The 16647-nt window shown below is 42.0% G+C and overlaps 1 protein-coding gene across 3 annotated transcripts in view; it reads right to left on the minus strand.

Annotated features, from left to right (window-relative positions):
* The window catches only part of grik4 (glutamate receptor, ionotropic, kainate 4), a 144342-nt gene extending 127809 nt beyond the window's left edge, over positions 1-16533 (minus strand). For 2 of the 3 annotated variants that reach the window (XR_003742932.1, XM_028959152.1), the window contains exon 1: positions 15958-16533. The gene's annotated coding sequence lies outside the window, so the exon portion shown is untranslated. Of the gene's footprint in view, positions 1-14928; positions 15202-15957 lie in introns of those variants that run through there. The other variant, XM_028959164.1, reaches the window with a different exon arrangement.
* Between the last annotated feature and the right edge of the window lie 114 nt (positions 16534-16647).

The following is a 16647-nucleotide window of genomic DNA, read 5'->3' on the forward strand; positions in this document are numbered from 1 at the left end:
ACATCCCAGCGTCAGAGATGACCGGGCCCTCCGTGCAGCGGATCAGGGACAAGTCGCTCTGGATCAGGATAGGTATGTTTTTTCAGCATTTTGTACCAGCATTTTGACTTTTGACTCTAAAGGTGGAATTAACATAAAGAGCGCAACACAATGACAATAATTATTCCTCTGCTGCACATGGCACTCATTTGGAATGCAAGCTATAACAAATAGTCTAGTTAGCAAAAGCAGTGCAGTGAACCTCATACACTACAACAAATTTAAGTTCTGTCAGCTCAATTTCACAAGCAAGAGAGCGGAGGGAAAGGGAAGAAATTGGCCGTGATATTTGGAAAGGTTATCACTACCGTGGAGCCTTACTGTCTGACACTAAACAACTCCCTTAACATCCTGCAGAAATGGAGAAAACTGAAAAATTAGAAATTACTCAGTAACTCGCCTATTTGTTAAGTGGTTCCAAATATGAAGGCGAAAGGGAACCACAGCTTTAAAATCCCCAATTACTTTAACCCTTTTGAACCATAGAAGTTTGTCCTAAATATTCATTAGCTACAGTTAATTGATGCAGTTACTCACTAGCAGGTCATATGAACTTCAACAAATATATCAATTCTGAGTAAAGTTGGGCCATTATTGGATTTTCTAAACTTTACAATTTCCATTCCTGATTATATGTAGCCCGATGCATGCATGCTACATTACCACTCTATGGCTTAGAGGGATGAATCGGCCCCTCGTGGCCTTTTACAAACTGCGGGACAACTTTTACCATTTTGTCCGCTGGTGTCTGCTGACATCATACACAGACTGGGCCATAAAAGCTTCACCTGGATGGGATTACCTACAGTCTCCCACAAGTAATCATTTCTGCTGAAACTAGCTCCCACAGACCCCACGTGGGAACGTACCAACAACAGAACCAGTCAACCTTCTTTCTCAGAAAGCAACTCAGCAAGGCAGAAACCTGGCCATCCAGCCCATTCATGAAATAATGCATGAGCATAACAAACACTCATCGGGCTCATGTTGTAGGTCGGTGACTGAAGGTGTGCTCAAAACCGCACTGCCCTTTTCTAAGAGACTTTATTAGTTAATTGGAAGAAAGTCATTTTGAACTGCCAACTGTGAAGCAGCACTGCCTGCGGCAATTAGGGTTAAGTGCCAAAGGCACAATGGCACATTTTTTGCTGTGTCTTGGATCCTAATGCTAGCATTAATGTGGTTTTCAGCCCAGTTCCACCACTACTGTTGATTTGCTTCTGGCATTCAGACCTCCAATTATTGGCCCGCACCTCAAACCTGTATGCTGTCTCCTGTAGCAGCTCAAGCTTTCACTTAACCCTTTAACTATTGCCATAGAAAATAATATATAAAATGTATAGAAATATATTCTGAGCCCACACTCTGTCAAAAGCAGGCATGTGTCACTCTTGTCAGATATCAAGTCATGTGTACACAACATGTTCACTCAATGTGTTAAAATCATGACATAGTGAAAAGAAAATATGTCTAACTGACAAACAACTGATTGTGATTGTTTTTCAGTGTGCAGCAATGAAATCTAACCATAGGGGACCAGAACATGGCATAACAAAGAACAAACAATTAATATTTTTGTCATAGCCTGTTGACTGGGGCACATCTGGGGTGTAGAGACATCATCTGTTTTGTGGTGACTGCTGCCTCAGTAGCCTAGTGGGTAACACACTTGTCTATGAACCAGAAGACCCAGGTTCAAATCCCACTTACTACCGTTGTGTCCCTTAGCAAGACAATTAACCCTGAGTGCCTCCAGGGGGACTGTCCCTGTAAATACTGATTGTAAGTTGCTCTGGATAATGGTGTCCGATAAATGCTGTAAATGTTAAATGAAAAAAAAAATTGGACAATAATTACATTTCCTGCTGGTAGGATTTACTTTTCAGATTTTAAAAACATGGACGGCGAAGCAAAAATGGACAATGCATTTTGGTGAGATGTGGCATAATTCCTTTGTTGAACTGTGCGTAATGTAATACTTTTTTTACTTTTTTAAGTTGGTAGATATGTGAAACTTGATTGTTTTTCTTTAAATTTATCACATTCTCTTCACGTCAATAAGCAAAAAGCAAGACAAAAGGCTTTTCATTGTCACACATTCTTCATGTCATGCAGTGACTTTTCAATGGTTCTTGTTTCGGTTTTTACATGTGTGTTTGCATACAATTTTTTATGCAAACCATAAAAGCAGGTTTTGATTGTATTACTGACATTAGCAACATGTCTATTTCCAATTTTGATAATCTAAAAGCAGTGGTCAGTGAGGCCGTAAATGCTCAGTTAATGCCATTAAGACTTAAAGAGCTGAAATGAAAAGCTAATTACACACCAATATAATGCATCATATGCAACATATTAGTTGTTATGTTTCTGTTGCCGGTATGGCTCTGAGCTGCCAAAAACGAGCTGATCCAAATTGGCAGCTCTGCACATGTAAAATGCCAGGACAAATGGACCGTTAATGAAACATAAAAACTAAATGCAGCTCAAACGAGGAGCAGGGTGGAATTGGAGCACCAACATGAAGGCAAAAAACTCCACCCACCGCATACAGCCTTTTCAAATACTTCATGCAAATTGTACAATTATTTATCCACCCCCAAACAGGCATGTGATTGCAGAGCAGGGTGGCAGAGAGAATGAACATCTGTTTTACAAACTATGGCTTCACGACCTCTAATCTCTGACCACCCCACATCCACATGGGTCCAGCTGGTTTCAAAACTGCCACAGCGCTATCAAGATCACCTTCACAGTACATGCGACCCTGACGGTGAGTAATGTGAAACCTGAAACTGAGGGCAATGCATGTCTTCCAGAACAGGAAGGGCTTTGTGTGATGGGAAGGAGCTTTCACTGGATGAGACAGGAGCACAAATACAGAGTAATGATGGTGGGGCCAGCAGGGAGAAAGAGACATCGTGGTCAGTTGGAGGAAAACCCTTCTGGACAGCTGGTTCGGAGGCGAGAGTTTACAGAGCACCTTGTACATCATGACGTTTTGTCCGTGAAGGTTTTTGCTTTACTATGGAATTGATAGAAAGATAAGACAAAGGTGTAGCTTTGTGAGTCTACATTTACAGCTGTGCAATTTCTCTGCTTCAGGACCTCATTGTCACCCTCAGTGTATATAAGCAAATTGTTCGTGCACAAGTTCACCTGGTGCAGCTGGTCTTCTTGTCCAATTTTCTGCATCAGAATCTGTTCCCCTGATCCACCCCTTCACTGTTATAATTGTGTTTGATGTTTGTCTTGTTGAAAATATTTCCTATTAAATGCTTTGAAATGAAATCAAACTGTTCTCTTTGTGCTGATCCAAAAGGCTGAGATGCAGTTTATCCGAGCACTAATAGAGCACATCAATGGTATGAGAAGGAAAAGCTCAAAACACCCTGGTGAGGTCTGTTCATATTATATTGCCACAAGTGAAAGTGCTGAATGGTCTCCATGCAAAAGCCACATTTAGTGCCCTCATTTAAAGCATTCAGTAGTCACTACCGAAATACAATTTCATGCCAAGTTTCACCCAAACCATCATCTCATATAAGACCATAAAATTCTGGCTTAGCACCAGCATGTCATTATCATGTTCATCTCAGTAATGCACAAGACCTAAAGCTTGAGATGTATCACCTAACAACTTAAGCTAGAGCGCTTACAGAGGAATTTACTGCATGCTTCGTTAACAAGAATTTTTATCTAGCAGCCACTGAATTTACTATAGCAAAGGAGTCAAAAGGCATGCTGCTCTCACTTACATTCACATCAAACCTTTAAAGAACCTCATAAAACCCGATTGCCAGCTTGACTTTGCAGGAAGCTAAATCATCTGGCAAAAAAAGGGTTGGGCTGCTGTTTGTGTTGAACTTACATGAAACCTATTCGTTTTACATCTTTACATCGTGGTGCCAGGCTCGGAATAATGGTGGTTTGAAGCTGTTTTTGTGTATCTCTCAGATTGACCCAACACCCTCTAACTCATCTTCAGGAATGTTTGCGCGGGTTCACAGCATGATGAACTGTCTACAGAAGAACAGGGCAGAAGTCTGCACATAAATAAATGCCGGTCTGACCAGAAAGCCCAGAATCAGCACGGATCTGTTGAACAAAGAAATGTGAACAAAGTGAATAATCTACGTTTTAGTCTTGCAACAAAGGGAGAGCATATTATCTACATTCTGCAGATCTGTAGATTTGTTTTATAGTTCTATTGCTGGGACTTTTGCATTTTACTATTCTGCAGTAAATGAGAAAGAAAGGAAATTAAAGCTGTTTTTCTCGCTTTGGTTCTTCAGCTTCTGCACTTTGGCTTTGATGGTGCTGTGGTTATAAATTGAAGGTAGAAGTGTTTGAGTGAGTGATTTGAGTTTGTGTGTGTGTGTGAGAGAGAGAAAGAGAAAGAAAGAGAAATGAAGATCATAACCACACTCATTCTTTAACATTTGCTCTCTTCGTTGGCACATCCACCCACTCAGTTACCTCTACGCCACAGATATATCAGGGAGACGTTACAGGATATTAGACCAAAAAAAAACATACTTCTCCAACACAAACAGGTAAAAAATCTTTGATTTCAGCCAGCCCAATTTATGAAATTAACCGAGGATGATGGTCATTCAATCAGTGTCAATTTGTGCTTGCACACACATATTCAGAAACACATACACAGGGAAGCAACAATATTGAGAAGAGGGATTTTGGCAATGCATATACTTTAATAAACAAAAAGCATGGCTGGCCCTTACATTTGGGATATCTTATTGATCCAGAATTACAGTTATCTGAATAGATTAGGCAAACTGATGAAATGAATCTGCCATGAAAAAATCTCAAAACTGTTTCTCAAAGAAGAAATGCATATATTGCAGGTTATCCAATGCATCATTACAGCACCATGGTCACCCAATGAAACACAATTATACTATATAAAATTTACCATAAATGTTTTCCATAATTATTTTCTGAGTTATGTACTGCTGCAGATACAGATCTGGGGGTGTAAAATGTGAATGGCTGCATTGGGTTGATACAGGAGTCATTTTTTTTCCACTGTCCTATTCTTCTCCCATTCTGTCCAATTCTTTGGTTACACCCCTGAGCTGGAATAATGACTCCTGTTCCATCATGTCCCCATGTTATTACAACTCTCCCCAAAAAAAGCATGTGGGAGCAGTAATCACTAATAATGAACAGGATATGTGGAGAAACCTAAGGATGTCAGGATCAGAGATCGGCGCACTAGCAAACGTAGTGACAGTGGGGCATTGTGCGGCTGGACAAGGAGGACTTGGGCGAGGACACAGAGGCGAGGTTGGAGACGGCACAATGGCATCTGAGATGCTTATCTTACTCATGAGTTCAGTTTGCAAATAAATTAAAACAAATAATACTTCTGTCAGACCACTTAAAAAATGCATTTGCTGGATCTAAAGTGAAGTGATTGTCTCATGTGAAACACAGCATCACAGCACACGGTGCACACAGTGAAATTTGTCCTCTGCATTTAACCCATCACCCTGAGTGAGCAGTGGGCAGCCATGACAGGCTTCCTTAACCGCTAGTCCACCACTGCCCCATAGACTATGTAGGCTATTACCTGGGTTGTAGGGTTCTGGAGAAACATGTGCTGTCAGAAACATTTTCAGCATCAATGCATCTGCTAAAATAAACATTCATAACAGGCCTGTCAACAGTCCCAAATTGTCTGGGAGCTGTCCCTTCCGGGGCAGCTCCAGTCCCATATTCCAGTCATAGACTTTGATAATAGACTACTGTAAGGATGGCAAAACTCACGCAAACATTGCTATGAGTTATAGACTGTTACAGGGTTGACAGATCTATTATTATGGCCGGCAATAAGAAGCAATTATAATACAAGAACTACAGGATCCCATATTGCAGTGCTTCAGTTGCCTTGCCGAACACTATCTTTACACTGCAGTTGAATCTCCACAGGAGCAGTTTCCACTCGGGATGTGCGCAGCCATTGATTTCCTTTTCAATCCAATAGCAAGAAAAATTCAGGTTGGTATCGACAATACTGATGCTTCATACAAATCTAAATGTGTTTGGAAAATCTAGATAAAAAGTGTATGCCCTGCGGCACCCTGGGATTTTCCGGGGGAGGCTTCTCCCAGTTCAACCTGCCACAGTCTTCCCAAAAGAACTGGCTAAAACCACTCACAAGCCCGAGGTGAGGTGCCACTGAGCAAAGTAAGGGTGATGGGTTAAAAGTTAAAAGCGAGTTGTGTGCACATTAAGAGCAGAGCACATTTCGTTGTGGCACTGTGTGTTGTGCTGTGTATCACAATGTCAATCACTTCACTGGCAACATAACACACACACGCACAGACACACAAAATGGACTTTATAACTAGCAGAATACGCACACCCAGCCCTACCTTCTGAATTCAGGATGCACAGGGCAGGGAGTATCATTCTTGCATGGCAGCTCCATCAGCCAATTATCTGACAGAAGCTGGCAGGCAGCTGAGATGGGGTGGGTAACGGGGGGATGGACATTTAGGGTGACATTTACTGACAGCGAAAGAGGACCCACACATAACACAGTGCTGAACCCTGCAACATTTTCAACCCCTCAGCTATCTGGGTTATTTATACACACCCGGCCCCATTAGTCATGATGACGACAGGGAAGAGCAGTGGGGCGGACGTGCAGGAGTTAACACCCAGCTGACACCAAACCTGCTGATCCCCTCACATTCTGGCCCTTACACCTCCACAGAGGAGACTGCAGTGCTTCTTCTCCACAGTCGTGATCTTGCAGCCAACCAGGAACTCGACAAACACTAGCAAAGAAGCATGGGAAATTACATGGTTCCTTCGTGAATGCTTTATCAAGCAGCCCACGGAATCATATTGGTGATTCAAAAATTAATTAGAATTTAAAGACCATTAAAGAGCTCTGTATTTTATGTATTAATGAAGAAAATGTGAGTTTTGGGTTGCATTACATAAATGACCTTAAACAAGCCCCTAATAAACAAATTGCATTCTGTGGAGATTAATTACATCATGCTGTAATAAATGAACCTTAATTAAATATATTTTTGTATTACTGTGATCAGAATGAAAATGCAGCCATGACGACTTATGTGTGACTAATAGATGACAAACGGCCTTTACAAATATAAGCCTCTGTTTTATGTAAATTGTTTACTCATTTTCGTCATGTTCATTCTTGTAGTACCATAAAGAATTATGAACAGATGTCCAGACAAAACAAAATTGACACCAAAGATTAACACTTAGAACCATTGTAATGGTGTAAAATTGTGTTGTTTAGTTTACATCACAACTGCTGTATATCTCTAAATATGAAAATTAGAATCTAACCTCCTGAGCAATTAATTGCAGTATTGTTTTGTGTGCTGCCCATCTTACAGATAGATTAAATACATTTATACTTAGGAATGCATGTATACAAGGACAGCAGATGAACCACAAATATCTCAACCATTTCATGAATTTTTTAAATGCAGAAAGGACTGTGTCTGTCACAATTCTTTTCATGGTACTACAAACCGGATTCCAAAAAAGTTGGGACACTATACAAATCTTGAATAAAAACTGAATGGAATGATGTGCAGGTGCCAACTTCTAATATTTTATTCAGAATAGAACACAAATCACGGAACAAAAGTTTAAACTGAGAAAATGTATCGTTCTAAGGGAAAAATATGTTGATTCAGAATTTCATGGTGTCAACAAATCCCAAAAAAGTTGGGACAAGGCCATTTTCACCACTGTGTGGCATCTCCCCTTCTTACAACACTCAACAGACGTCTGGGGACCGAGGAGACCAGTTTCTCAAGTTTAGAAATAGGAATGCTCTCCCATTCTTTTCTAATACAGGTCTCTAACTGTTCAATCGTCTTGGGCCTTCTTTGTCGCACCTTCCTCTTTATGATGCACCAAATGTTCTCTATAGGTGAAAGATCTGGACTGCAGACTGGCCATTTCAGTACCCGGATCTCCTACGCAGCCATGATGTTGTGATTGATGCAGAATGTGGTCTGGCATTATTTTGTTGAAAAATGCAGCATATGGGAGCATATGTTATTCTAGAACCTGAATATATGTTCTGCATTGATGGTGCCTTTCCAGACATGCAAGCTGCCCATGCCACACGCACTCATGCAACCCCATACCATCAGAGATGCAGGCTTCTGAACTGAGCGTTGATAACAACTTGGATAGTCCTTGTCCTCTTTGGTCTGGATGACATGGTGTCCCAGATTTCCAAAAAGAACCTTGAATCGTGACTCGTCTGACCACAGAACAGTCTTCCATTTTGCCACACTCCATTTTAAAATGATCCCTGACCCAGTGAAAACGCCTGAGCTTGTGGATCTTGCTTAGAAATGGCTTCTTCTTTGCACTGTAGAGTTTCAGCTGGCAACGGTGGATGGCAGGGTGGATTGTGTTCACTGACAATGGTTTCTGGAAGTATTCCTGAGCCCATTCTGTGATTTCCTTTACAGTAGCATTCCTGGTTGTGGTGCAGTGTCTTTTAAGGGCCCGGAGATCACGGGCATCCAGTATGGTTTTACAGCCTTGACCATTACGCACAGAGATTGTTCCAGATTCTCTGAATCTTCGGATGATGTTATGCACAGTTGATGATGACAGATGCAAATCTTTGCTGGGTAACACCTTTCTGATATTGCTCCACTATCTTTCTGCGCAACATTGTGGGAATTGGTGATCCTCTACCCATCTTGGCTTCTGAGAGACACTGCCACTCTTTTTATACCCAATCATGTATAGTGTTAAATGTCAGTGTTAATTGGCCTTCCAGCTCTGATACATTTACTCGGATTAAACGTTTGATCTGTCGTCTACATTCTATTACAAATAAAATATTGGCATTTGCCATGTCCACATCGTTGCCTTCAGTTTTTATTCACAATTTGTTTAGTGTCCCAACTTTTTTGGAATCCGGTTTGTAGAAACATACTCAGAACCCAGTCCAACTGCTCTGCAGACAGATCTCCATGAACTCCAACTCCTCTCAGCTTCACATTATGACGTGCTGTGTATGGCTGCTAAAAAGAACACACAAACTCTCCGGTTTTGTTCTTCCTGGCGACAGATTGCAATGCCAAATCACATGCTAGAGTATCATTCCTGACGAAGATATTAGAACATGTCCAGCTGTTCTAAAGCCAATTTCAGAATTATTCAATGCCATACTAATTTTATGGTCAGATAAATATGTAATTATGGTTATTAACAACTCTTATATGTCCACCAGCATGTCTGGGTGTTGCTAATTGCCCTTGCATAAATTTCCACATTTTGATATCAAAGTTGTTCCATCTTGAAAGATGGAACAATTTAAGCATAAAATCTTCTTTCGCCTGTCACATTGATAACTGTAATTGTGTGATAGCTTATTATTACGAGCAAGGATTTATGTCATTTGTCATGGTAGTGGGTGTCTGCCATAAATGTGCACAGATTAATCACAGCAGTTGTGCTGTGAAATGTGTTAACATGACTGTGTCATTTGCGAATCTGGCCAGGAAGTCTGACTAAGGTCAACATGCCTCGTGAGGCTGGTGTGTGAATAAAGCCCACAGAGGAAAGATTCATAATAATGAATGAATTCGGGCTGCTTGATGAATAAACTGTTCCATGTTTAACAACGCTCCCTTGTGTTGAACTGATGCGGGAGGCAAATTTAACCAGAAAGTACTTGATCAAGTGTCTGAGGAACCAGGTAGCCTGTTAAACATTTTAAAGGTCCCCTGACATGAAAATTTCACTTTGTGAGGTTATTTAACATTAATACGAGTTCCCGCTCGCCTGTCCATGGTCCTGCAGTGGCTAGAAGTGGTGATATATATAAAGAGCGCTTTGGCCATTCTGCTTCACCAATGAGAGGGCGGCACTGGCATGGCACCAGCGTGAGACCAGAACGTGAGCGCGTGTTGCGATTGGATGCAAGGAGGCAGGTAAGTTTCCTCCGAACAAGAGCTGGCATGAGCTGTAACACCGCACGGATGTTGACGTTCGCGTTCTACGTAAAATTGGGGAAGGAACAGGATGAGAGGGAAGAGTTGAGAGGTGAGGAGATGAACATGATAAATCTTACTTAAAAACTTCTTAAAAAAAAAAAAAAGTTAAATTACCAGGAACAAAACAGACATGGACAAAAAGTTGTTCACCGTGTATTAAACGTGGCATCGTGGCTACGCTTCCTCCTCCATCGTCATGTCCAGCTATTGTTCCAGATCCACTGCGTCGCCATGTCAAACCAGCGTGACAGTCACAAGGGAATTAATTTATTTCTGGATAAACGCCAACACGTCCTGTCTGCGCCAAACATTGTGGTTGGTGAATGGTGTAGATGACATCATTTCACTTCTATAGGTCAGTCTCGTCCTTGTCCCGCTACTGACAATGAAACGGCGCGTAGTGGGGAAATCTCATTTCAGAATGAGTACAGTACAGAAATAAGAAATTACATTTCCAGGCTTCTTTACTTTGATCTGCTTGTGCAGGTGTGTATTGCTGTTCTATGAAGGCACCAGTAAATCGAGCCGCGGTTAAACAAAAGGCTTCCCTGCAGCACTTCATACTGACTGCCATTCTGCACTACGGCAGAATTTCGGAAAGAGGGGACATAATAAAGGAAAATAATAGGACACAACTAAGTCTTAATTAAAAAAAAAAAAAAATCATGTCAGGGCATTCTTCACATTTCATTTCATAGCAAAATGCTAACACACATATACACACACAGCAAACAACAAGAAAAAAACAGACCCTTTTGTGGGTCAATGGATCGTTGATGCTGGCTCATTTTTTTGGGAAGAACATGTAACACCTATAATTTAACACTAATCACATAATCACACCAAGAATACTGGTAAATACAAACACCATATCACATGAATGAATCTCAAAGATCATCCACAACATACTTTTACTGTTTATAATAATAATAAATACCTCTAGGACACATTTTTTGTCACATTCCATGTACATTTATCCAGATTGACTGCTATGGGGACAGTGGAGTGTCTTACTCAGGGTCACAGTTGTAGGAATGCTTTAAAGATTATTTCACAGATACGAAGTTGGTAGTGTGATGTTGTAGTTAATGTTCTGCTGGGAAACAGCAGCAACCTGACCAAGTACAGGCCTTCGCAGAAACACTTTTTCCCTGATGACTGATCCCAGATTTTGCATGATAATATTCTGTGCCACAGTCCAAAAAAAACACAAAGTGGTCTCTAGCCAGAGGTACTAGAGAGTGGCACTAGAAGGTGGTTGTAGCTTAGTGGGTAACACACTCACCTAAGATCCAGGTTCAAACCCCACGTCCTACCAGTCAGTCCCTGAACATGACACTTGCTCCAGGGGGACTGTCCCTGTAACTTTTTGTGCTCTGCCACTGTAACTACTGTAAGTCCCTCTGCATAAGAGCGTATTTAAATGTAAATGTACATCTGATCCACTGTCTCACAATTTACACAAAACACGGACAACTCGGTCTAGTGGAGTCCCTGCCTTGATGGGTGACTTGAAGGGGGACTTGCACATTACCAGGCAGGTTTTTTTAATGTGGTAATGTATTATATGATTAGAATGTCATTTCCTTGGATTCATTAGTATATTCATTGCTTATTTGCTTAACATGATCATAGTCATACTCTTCATTCTGAACAATGGCACAGTTATGCAACGTCAATGGTCTCCCGAGAGGAAAGGAACATCAATGACTGTTTGAAGTGAGAACATTTTCCATGGTCCACATCCCTCAAAAAGACCTTCAGCTGCCACCTCCCCACCCCCTGGGTAAGACGTCAGCTTGTGGCTCGAGCCGAGGTTAAACGAAAGGCTTCCCTGCAGCACTTCATACTCCCACATCAAAGTATGCATGAGTGCAGACATTTAAATGAAAACCAGACATATTATTTATTCATAAAAAAATAAAAACAACATAACCAGGTCCCCTCAAGCCAGATCCTATGAGCCTGTTTATGAACAAAGACCCCAATACATTTCATCACTTCTCAACAGAGACATAAGCAAGTAAATCAAACCCCAAGCCCTTCATTAAGCCCCCCCTAGAGTGGTGGAGGTGAAGATGGTGATACAGGCCTGTTCCGTAATCCATTTTACCCAATTCTGTCATTAGATAATTATCAGTCCCTTCACCAGCCTAATGATCACTGCAGGAGGTAAACCGTGTGGGACAGCGAGGTCCTGTGAACAGAGTGACTGTATTTAACCAAGCATGGTACAGCTGCCATAGAAACGGCTATCAGGCCACACAAGACAAGCGTGTTCTCTCAAGAATTTCCTAAATTTTACTGCTTGCTCTTAAAAACAGCATGAATGCTCGGTGAAAGGTGACAACGGTCTAATGAAGAGAGTTTTAGGGCACTTGGACACTTTTTAACTATTGTAGTAGTGCTGCACGATTAATCTAATTGCAATCGGAATCGCGATGTCAGTCTGTGCGATTACATGAACGCAAAAAGCTGCGATTTAAATGATTAGTACATGGATTGGATCAGCAACATATCCGATCCATTCTCTCATCCTCAAAGTTTGCGAGCTGACTGAAGTATCACTTCAGTCGGATGTGACGTGTTTGGTCACATGACTTTCGATTCGGAGACATATGGTTAGACGCCGCTGCATAGTACGCCAACGTCGCCGCCATATTGCGATAGGCTGTGCTGTGGAGTGAAGCATATACATGTCTATGGAGAGAAGTGCATAAAAATGCCTCACTCTTGTGCTGCTTGGGGCTGTACAAACCGCTGTACGCTCCAAACCAGATCCCGGGGGATTATATTTCATAGGTAAGGCTGGACAATTGTTTTGAATATATTTGGCCATTATAAAATCCCGTTTTATAAGTATTAACCTTAGCTAAACTAGGCTAAGCTAGCGAAGTTATGCATTCATGTGTTCAAGTCAGCCTCCAAACAACGTTTTGGCTAAACATAGGCATTAACTATTTAGACTGTTCTTAGCTGTTTAGTTAACTTTTCTCAAACTTTGCTAGCTTAGCTAAGGTTAAGATTTGTAAACTGAGGTGAATTTCTTTAGGAAACCTTCAAAGCTATGCATCCCTGTGGTCAAGTCAGCCTACAAACAACGTTTTGGTTAAACGTAAGAACTATAATACGGGATTTTATAATGGCCAAATATAATCAAAACAGTTGTTTAGCCTTACCAGGGTTTGTGATTTATTTAATTTTGTAGAATATTGCATTTTGAAAGCACTGGGCATTTAAGGTTGTTATAAGTAGTTTGTATGTTTCACTCTGAAATTAAACATTTCACTATTAGTATGCGACTTTTCATTGATATACAAGCAAGTGTCCTTTATCATATCGCAATCGCATATCGCAATATTGATCTCAATAATAGCAATATGTATTTTTCCCCAAATCATGCAGCCCTATATTGTAGTTAAAAACATTTAAACTTCATTTAAACCATTCACAGACTTCCTTAAACATGTAGGGAACGTACTGAGAATACCCCACAATGTCTGTTGTTCCGAAGGTTGGATTTACCAGAATTTCACCCTTGTTGCCCACAGATCTGCTACCAACACATCAACGTCAAGAACTTTTCTTTTTTACCTGTTGCCTATTAATATAACCACCAGTTGCCACTGTTACCAGATGAGCGGTGTTATTGTCTTCTGCCACGATTTTAGCCCTGATTATAATGATTTGCCACAAAAGAAAATAGATAACGGCACTTCCAGAAAAAACACATCCATCCAGCCTTGCACAGCTTCATAGTAAAAGGGCTGAACAGGAGGTTGGCTTTGATGGGGAAATATGAAGCCATTCTCATTTTCTTCACAATCCCTGTACCTGCCTGAGGTCATTTGCTCTCCGTATCTTTAAACACGATGCAGCAACTTCACTGCCTTTTTATGTTGAGTTCCACGGAACCGACTGCGAGATCGATATCAGCACATCTGCTTGGGCTCAGAGGAGAGATCACAGGGAGTCATTTTTACAGATGCTCTGCTCCACCCTTCACATTGCAAACTGCTTCCATTAACAAATAGTTTTCTATTGCGCTTGTTTCTGCACCCCGGGGATCAAGAAGGGCAAGACTGAGAAATTTGTGAATTGCTGCGAATGTATTACTCTAAATCACCACAAATGTGGGGACAAAACACAGAAGATCAGCAGATGCTGTTCATCAGTGTGTCAAGAAGATGTGCGAAGTCATGTCGGTACTGAATTAATCCCAAAGCTTGGTCTGCTGCATTACTTAAATGCATGTCATTTTCTGCAGATTGATATCTCAATGTTAAAATTGTATTTAACTTATTCCTCTCACTGTGCCGAACAGCCCCTTCTCGCTTACACTTTCTTTGTGCCAACAGGCCTTCCTCTTGTAAATATCAGTTAATGTTAATGTTAATATACTCTTTCCATTGTAAATACAAAGACATGCACACTAAATATAAAACAGAATGGAGATGGGTCCTTAATTCCAACAATAAACCCTTCAAACAAGACATTTAAAGTGCATTAAACAGCATTTTCAAAATAAGTCCTAGTTTACTTTCAATGTCATATATTGTTATGTTATCAATAATTATGAAATGTTTAAAGAAATAATATATAACTGCTGAGCTGTTGAAAGAACCAAGACGATTTTGATCAAATTTTTACATTCACTCACTCACTTTCCATAACCGCACATCCCAGGAAAACTCATGTCCATGTAAACACTGGAAGAGCGTGTAAACTCCCCGAACACAAGGTCCAAGCCAGGAGCTCTCATTTAACTTTTAAAAACTCAGTTGCGACTGACCACGAGGAACTGAAATGACGTCCTTGCAAAACGTGTGCTAAATGAGCTACTCACTGTTTGCTTGAGAACCGAATTTTTAACATGTTCCGAGTTTGCACAGCATGTGCCTTGGCCAGGTATCTGGAAACCTCCGCCTCTCCGTCCGTTCCATCAACTGATCAAACGGCCGGTGAGGTCAGCGGCTCTTCCTTCGCATGTCTGTCAGCAGCTGCCATATGCAGGATGTTCTCTTCTTCTGAAGCAAGAATGCTGGTTCAGACCTGCCACTGCTCTGTCCTCACACAGCCATGTTCAAGAGCATCTGAGCATGAGCGCTCTCAGAGAAACACAGGGGTACACATTTCGGGGTGTCACCGAATCACATCACTTTGTGTTACGTTCAGCATTTATAGATGGCACTGAGATCCAACCATTTGTCCCACGTCTAATATTTACGCAGACTCGAAATACATTCCAACTGTGTCCTGGTGTCTGATCGTCTAACCGCATTCGACGCAGCAGCTGCTGGTGCGCCGCGATTTCCACCAGCAGGGGGCAGAAGACGCAGCATCCGCGTCCACGACCGAAGCCGCGTCACTTCACCAAGATCGAGTTGAAAAGGCAAACGCACTCCAACAAGTGACACACACACACACACACACACAAGCATGAAGAAATTCTCCAAAATGGCATCACTTCCGCACGTTCCTATCGATTTATCTATCTATTTATCTATTTCACAAATGCAATTCCATATGCTTCATTCAAAATAATGACAGAACAACTTTTTTTTTTGGGGGGGGGGGGGGTTCGAATAAGATTAAAAAGCGCGCACTTTTTGGAGAAAAGGTGACATAAATGCACTACTTGGAATGCAGATGATGTGCTGCTGCCTCCGGTACGTGTTGCACCGAGTTCGTAAATAGAAGAGACGCGCTGCTGCTCCTGCTGCAATTCACTTTTATCGTTCTTATTATTATTCTTAATTAAAATATCTGCACCGACCACGCTGATCCTTCATAATAAACGATAAGAACGCATCCCTCGCATCGAATACGCACGGGCACGTGGAGAAAAGGGAAGAATTTGGCATTTTCTCCTCACCTGCACCCAGCCCCCGTCAGTCCACGAATCCGCTCCCGTCCCCGATATGCGCCGGTCGGATTAAAACAGATTAGGAATCCCGGTCTTGAAAATTCCCGGCTCCGCCCGTCGGAGGCCACCGTCGAGACCAGGTCCCCCTCATCCGACCCGAGGAGCGGGCGACGCGCGGTTCGATCCCTCGCCGAGAACGCGTCCGAGGCGCGGAGCTCCTTCATCTCCCCCTCATCATCTCTCACATCCGCGACCCGTCACCCCGCCGCAGCCCCCTCTCCTCGTCACACGACGCGCGACGTGACTCCAACATGGACCGTCTCAGTGTGTGGCTCGCGTGGGCTGCCCCGTCACGGGTTCTGGATGAAGAAAGCGGAGGGTTTGAACCAGGTAGGGATCAGTCTCGTGATCGGCGACTCTCCCGTCCTGAGCCACGTCGATAAAAACGTGCTACGATTATTAAAAGAAAAGAAAAGATCTAATTCCGTGTTCTTACTGAGCAGCACAACGAAGCAGTTTATGTCATATGGTGATCACCAGCATGATCACCACCACAAGGTGAATGAGCGTTTTTCAGCTTTTAGAAGGGACCAGCACTTCTGAGGAGATGGAAGATCTTCCCCAGTCACCAGAATTGGCAAGTCCCAAACACACTGCAGGTGGGCACAGCTTGGCCACAGTTACTCAGCATGTCTGAGT

Source organism: Denticeps clupeoides, chromosome 2 (genome assembly GCF_900700375.1).
Source record: "Denticeps clupeoides chromosome 2, fDenClu1.1, whole genome shotgun sequence".
In the NCBI taxonomy this organism is placed as follows: domain Eukaryota; kingdom Metazoa; phylum Chordata; class Actinopteri; order Clupeiformes; family Denticipitidae; genus Denticeps; species Denticeps clupeoides.